Source organism: Nicotiana sylvestris, chromosome 6 (genome assembly GCF_000393655.2).
Source record: "Nicotiana sylvestris chromosome 6, ASM39365v2, whole genome shotgun sequence".
Taxonomy (NCBI): domain Eukaryota; kingdom Viridiplantae; phylum Streptophyta; class Magnoliopsida; order Solanales; family Solanaceae; genus Nicotiana; species Nicotiana sylvestris.
Genome location: NC_091062.1, coordinates 180,426,985 through 180,432,772, shown reverse-complemented (window position 1 = coordinate 180,432,772; position 5,788 = coordinate 180,426,985). Strand labels below are relative to the sequence as shown.

The window sequence follows — 5,788 nt, the reverse complement described above, 5'->3', positions numbered from 1 at the left end:
GAAATATAAAACGCAAAATTTGTTTTTTGGATTTTTGATTCATTACACACCCTTTCAAATGCAAAATAGAAAGTACAGTAATAATAATAAAACTCGACATTACTATACAAAACTAAAAGGTAAAAGATGACATAAAATAAAAAAAAATAAAAAAAAACAGACTCAAAACATAAAAAGAAAAAAAAATCTTCTTTTAATCCACTCCTGAATGAGCTATCCTGACTAGATGTCCTGGGACTCTGTCATGCTCAAACTCCGATAAGTAAATCCACGCCTGTATGAGAAAATTAAAACCAAATAGGTTAAAGACCTAGAGCGCTATGTGAGATAATAACTCTTCCTGTTAGAAACATGCAAGACATGGTTTAGGCTATTTTTGCAAAATGACTTATTTGGCCAAAAGATGGCTAGAAGTACAAAATTTGGCTAAGACGTCGCAAAGCCAAGAACCTAAGATTTACTAGGAAGACCGGACCCTATGTGGGTTGCCTACATATCACGCCCCGAAAGACGAGAATCAGGTATGCGTAGTTCGGGCAGATTGGATACGGGCGAGAATTAAAAAAAACAACTAATTTAGAGAAAACATATTTTTTGTCTTTTTTTTAAAAAAAAATGATGAACATGTAACTTTATTTTTTGGATTTTTTTTCTTTTTATTTTTTTTTTATTTTCTGATTTACGAAAAATGATGAAAAAGTGCAAAATCTCTTTTTTCTGAATTTTCAAGCTCTTTTTTTTAACAAGAATGTGACAGAAAATATAATTCGGCCCCACTCGCTTTATCTTCACACTTCAACCTCTTTTTCTTTTTCTTTTTCATTTGCCCTCAACTATCATTGGTCCGCCAAATGACCCTTTTACCCTTGAAGAAATGCAACATGTAGCACATAGGATGCATCAAGATGGTCTGTTATTTTGGGTACACCTGTCCTAGACGGACCCAACCCCTGTGTTGAGTCCCCAAAGTCAGATGCACATGATGCAAACAAGCATTCCTACTAGGGATCCGGCATGAGGCTGGGTTATTCTAGGTTCAAAACCTGGGTATGTGTTCTAGACTGTGTACCCGAGCCGAAGAGGGGGCTACGTACCGGGAACCAAAAGGTCATTCGGCTTAGTAACTTGTCCGAGCCTCTTTCTTATTTCAAGGTATGACACTAACAGAATAAGGAGTCTCGACCAGCGAGCACATCCCCGAAGATGAGAAGAGAAGAGTTTCGTAGCAGTTTATATACAGTTCAGATAATATCAAAGCGGTAAAAACATCATTTAACACATTAGACCCAAACATGTAATCAGATAACAGATAAAGCCAAATACAACAATTCATCAAAGCTCGAATTCTGAACCCTAAACCAGAGATTTTGGGTTCGATCCCCAGCAGAGTCGCCAGAGCTGTCACACCTCCTTTTTACCTACATCCCCGGAAGGGAGTATATAAGGGAGTTTTTTTCAACTTAAAGTGACAATCGAAACAGGATTATTTTTATTAAAATTCAGAGTCTCCATTTGGGATAATTTTATGGTGTCTCAAGTTACCGGTTCAAATCCCAAATCGAGGAAAAGATTGACTCTGTTTTACAGTCCGAGAACACAGAAATTCGGGTAAGGAATTCTGTTAACCCGGGAGAAAGTGTTAGGCATTCCCGAGTTCCGTGGTTCTAGCACGGTCGCTCAACTGTTACAATCGGCCTATTATCTGATTTTAGTACATGTTTTAGCCTATGGTTCGATTTTAACTTTATAGCCGCTTTTATTCATTTTTAGGAAGATTGCAACGTCATTTAAAATATGTCTTGAACCACCTCACATAAATGTACCCGTAGTTCGCAACACGCTTTATATAACATTGTTGAGATTTGGATTTGGGTCACATAAATGCGCACCCGAGTTTAGGAAGGTAATTTTAACTTACGCATCTAAAGCAACTACACGTTTTTAACTTTGCGAGGGCCATAGAAAATTTGCTAAATGGCACGCCTCGAATTCTAAGGATTTAAAAGAAACAATTAAATGAGGGCCACGCAACAAAATCAGGTAAGATAAACCAATTAAGATTCCAGCCACCACTTGAAATGTTAGCGTATAACCCAAATAAAAAAATAATTTAATTACCATTTAGTTACGGAATCCCTAAACTTAACATTAACAAATCATTCCAAAGTACATACTCATTCTTTTCCTTTATAGACCCAAACGCAGAAACGGCCAAGGCAGCACTAGAACTAGTAGGAATATTGGGTAATTTATCCAATTTTTGACTTTGGGTTATATACATAAAACCCTCTGCCTTTGCAACCAAGAAAGCAAATCAACAAAGAAACAGACATAACCATCCCAAATGAACTCAAAACGTTTGCTGCCACCATAACCAACCAATTCGAAGAACTCAAAACAGGCTACCACCACATTTGCTAATTAAAAAAAACTATAACGGTAATGAACTACCATCCAAATCAATTTCTTACATACCCACATTCAAAGGAACACATCAAGTCTGTCAAATGGACACAGTAATGAAGAGACGAGTCTAACATTGAGAAGCAGCAGTCAAATTACGAATATGGCTAAAACTGTAAAATAATTATACAAATCCTCCATCTTAAACACAAACCATAAAAATAACTCCAATTTAGATTCTACGGAACACCACCCACGCCAATTTAATCAAATTCAACTGAACTATTGAATAGGATAACCAAATCTAATTTAATCAAATTCAAAGTGTGAAGATACTCAATCAATCCACACCAAATAGTGCAAAACTCCAAATTCATATCATCAAAAACATGTAAATGAAATTAAAAGGAGATAGGAAAGAATTGAACCTCAAATTGCCTTCAGTTAATAAAAATTCCAGCAATTACACGGATGGAAACAAACCACAACCACGATCGGAACTCAGCTCGGACAGGACTCTCGAACACGGACCTTGACAGAATCCTCGAATCGGTACAAGAAATGTTGAATCCATACACGACATCAAATGACCTTCATTCTGGAACGAGAATCAGAGGACAACACCTCTGAATTTTGAGACGGATGTCCGAAAAATGGAAGAAGAAAACCAGAATATTTTTCGTTTTTGTATGAGTGACTGAATCGCGGTTGTGTTTTGGGGTTTCTGGCCAGATCCGTTGCTAGTGGCGTCGCCACTCGCCGGTGGTCAATTCAGGCGAAGCAACAGCTCAAGTGAGGAAGCTGAAGTGTGAGCGGCTAGCTTTTCTCTTGGGGTTGGTCGTTCATGGCGGAACTGGTGAACGCCGGTTGCTGCTGGCTTTGTTTTAGAGAGAAAGGTCGTTGGGGTGAGGTCTCAAGCTGCTAAAAATGGTGAAGCAGCAGGGGTCATTCGGGGTGAATCCAAGAAGATGATACGTGGGGGGTGGGGTTCTCTGATGTAAGGCTACGCTGATTTTTGTACTGTGGCTTTTTTTAGCCCTTTTTCAGATGCCTCTCTTATTTTTTGTATCCTCTCCTTTCAGATTTTTAAGCATTACTTTATATGTAGAGTCTAGGTTTAGGTGTATTTTTGTGCATTTTGTCAATTAGTCCCTAAGTCTTTTTGTGTTAAGTTCTTAAGGTCTTTTTTTGTTTATTTTTGTTCCAAAGAAGAGTCTAGAAGGGTTACTAGGCTTAATGGACTAATCCGAATTGGGCCAAGAATTGGGCTCTAAAACTCTTAAAATTGTGATCCAACACCTTAAATGACTCCTTTTAAAAATAAGATAAAAATATTACACAATCCAAAAGCTAACATGAAATTATTATATATTTTTTGTATTTTCAAGATTATGTAAAGATAAAAATAAGGTACTATTTTTGTATATTTTTTTATTTAAATTTATGAAAGATACGTAAGTTAAAATATTTTTTTTTTGTAATTTTCCATTTTTTATGGCAAAAATAAAGTAAAGAAGTTAAAAATAGTTGAAATAACTATATTAGGCCTAAATTAAATGTTTACGTACTAAAATATGAAAAATATTAGGGAGGGTCAAAAATCACATGTCTACAGTTGCAACAGTCTATGGCTGGTTGCTATAAGGGTTAGAGTTAATCCTTAGGTTTGCAAGAGTTTGTAAACTTTGTTGCTGGCTCAGAGTTGTAGTGAAGTATTTGGAGAAAATCCTTTGTTGTAGTAGGTCGTGGTTTTTTCATCTTTTGAGCTGGTGTTTTTCACGTAAAAATACTTGTGTTCTTTACTTTCTACATTTATTATTCTGCAACTATAGTGTAAGAAACATTGTCACGACCCGAAATTCCCACCCTCCGGACCGTGATGGCGCTTAATATTTCACTTTCCAGGCAAGCCAAGGTTAGATTAGTTTTAAGCCATTTTTTAATCAAATTAAATTAACTGATGCCAATTAAACTGAAATAACTGTAATAGCACTGAAATAAAGTGTGGAAAGCAAAACAACTGAAATATCCAAATACAACCCCGAATCTGGTGTCACAAGTGCACGAGCTACTAGAATAATACAGATAAAGGTTTGAATGAAAGTAAAGTTGTCTAAAAGGAAATACACAACTAAGATAAAGTAGAAGGGGAATTTAGGGTTGCGAACGTCGAGCAGTTGTACCTCAAGTCTCCGTACTGATAGTCAACTTGAGAAATCTACTGATCACCGCTGGGACCGACTCCAAAATCTGCACAAGAAGTGCAGAGTGTAGTATGAGTGCAACCAATCCCATGTACTCTATAAATGCCGAACCTAACCTCGACGAAGTAGTAACGAGGAGAATGTGGGTCACTTTACAATAACTTGTACGCAGTATATAAAAATTTGGGGTGTGCATTCGAATTGGTTTATCGATAAATCAAATCGATTATTTCTTATCATTTTATCGATTTATCGATTTCGATTTCGAAATTTTCCTTATCGATTTCGATTTTCTCCTCTTCGATTATCGGTTTATCGATAAACCAATAAGATATACTAAAAAGACAAATATACCCTTATTCTATAATACTACCCTTTCCTTCACTTAAGTCCATAACCGGCTAACCCTATTATTTCCTCCCTTCTTCAGTCTTTAGTCTTCAGCGTTTTCTTTCGAAGTACAAACCTAGTTGTGTTTTATCGCCACTCGCCACTGTCAAACCGAGGTCTGTTCTGTCGGAAAGTTAGTCACCGTTGATTATCGCCGTTTCTGGTACTCCTAATTTCTTTCTTCAACTTTATCTTTTCTCTTCTATTTGAAGGAATGCTTTCTGTGTAAATCTTTCTGTTTCGTTATTATTTGTAGTAAAGAGTCTAATCTGTTTCGTTATCTTTCGTTATCTGTTTTGTTTCATTATTCTGTTTCGTTATTATCTTTCGTTATCTGTTTCGTTATTTTTCTGTAGGAAAATCTTTATGTGTAAATCTTTGCATTGTGAATGTCGTTTACCAACTTAATATAAACGTATTAATCACAAGGCAGTTAGTGTCTGGCTGTCTAGGCATTAGTCAGTAATTAGTTAGTCATATCTACTTATTGTAAATATATATATAATTTTAGGATTTTCCAACTGTGTATAACTCGAGCAAAACAACACAAGCTACAAGCCTACAACCGAGCTACATCAATTCCTATCCTCAAAAAATTCATTGCGACATTTAGTCGAGCAATATCAGGTAATACAGGGTAGTATTAACAGTTATATTAAAACAACAAATAGATGAAGGTATCATTCCCCATAATAACCACATGATTCAAGTCCTACCCCGAAAAAAAGATTAACACCAAATGCCAAAAATCGACGCAAAGCTCTGCTTTTCTTGGTTTTACACACAAAAAA

The 5,788-nt window shown here is 36.1% G+C and overlaps 1 long non-coding RNA gene across 1 annotated transcript; it reads right to left on the bottom strand.

The window, feature by feature from the left end:
- Positions 1-3,473, bottom strand: LOC138870092 (uncharacterized). Its single transcript, XR_011400327.1, has 2 exons — positions 2,832-3,473; positions 1-274 (listed from the first exon to the last, which is right to left on the bottom strand). It is a non-coding gene; the product is annotated as an uncharacterized lncRNA (long non-coding RNA).
- Between the last annotated feature and the right edge of the window lie 2,315 nt (positions 3,474-5,788).